Source organism: Schistocerca piceifrons, chromosome 4 (assembly GCF_021461385.2).
Source record: "Schistocerca piceifrons isolate TAMUIC-IGC-003096 chromosome 4, iqSchPice1.1, whole genome shotgun sequence".
Taxonomy (NCBI): Eukaryota; Metazoa; Arthropoda; class Insecta; order Orthoptera; family Acrididae; genus Schistocerca; species Schistocerca piceifrons.
In genome coordinates, this window is record NC_060141.1 from 399,428,326 (window position 1) to 399,429,452 (window position 1,127).

Sequence of the window (1,127 nt, forward strand, 5' to 3'; positions counted from 1 at the left end):
GACACACGTTTCGTTATCTTGATCTAATCGATATCAGAATCACACATTAAATAAACTTTTTAGATTCAAAGTTTCGGTGAACGCCGTAAGAATCACGAATCTTGTCAAATATATTATTAATCTGTTCACATAATTCTTCATAAATAAATCTTCAAGACACGTGTTTCAACTTTAGTAGCATACACTATTTTATTAGCTTCCTACACATACAGATGTGAACTTGAGCGTTGAGAGTTAGTGACTGACATTTCAATAAGATTAAGCTCTATATGACGTCATTGTTGTACAAAAAGAGTATAAAACTTCATTTTTAATTTTTTAGAAGCACGACGCAACAACTCGGTTCCAGGATCTTCTGATGCTCCTTGGCTGTCGACCCGCGACGTATAGCGGCCAGCAATTTCCTCTCTGGTCGCGGCACCGAAGATGCTGTCCCCGTTCGTTGCGCCGCCCTCTCCGTACATGAAACACATAAAAAAAATACAAAACTTTTAGATAATTCACATCTATTACAAATAATAAGAAAACACATAAACAAAACTAAATTAAACTTATAGTCACCTGCAAACTGGGCTGACTTTGGTGGATGGGTGACGCTTAATTTCGTCCCACTACATACCCCACCCACAAGCTCAGTTTGTCAGGTTTTAACCGAAATTAAAACTTTTCAATATACAATATTTAACTGTTAATACATTTTCCTCACATTTTACGTAACCTAGAGTCCTTGCTCTTAGATAGATTTAATCCTTTTAATACGATATTGTTGTGACTATTTGTCATTTACTCTTAATTGTGCTATTATGGTAATTCGTAACCGAATATAGGGAGATTGCTCCTCTTCAGTTAATAGTTGCTAATAAATACTAATTTAGTACGTTCTTTAACGTTGTTACATTAGGACAGGGCGTTCAAATTGTGATAGATTAGTTTGTTTCATTTATTTACTAGAGTTATTCTTTCCAAAAATGTCTATTACTACTAAGTTTCTCACAATAACTAATAGTACTATTTACTTTACGTCATTCTTTTCCCTAATGCCTTATTTATACCTGAGGTCAAGAAGAAATCAAGCAAAACTTTCTTTAGAATCTCGGCACGGCTTTCTTTGCCTTCGGACACCTTGT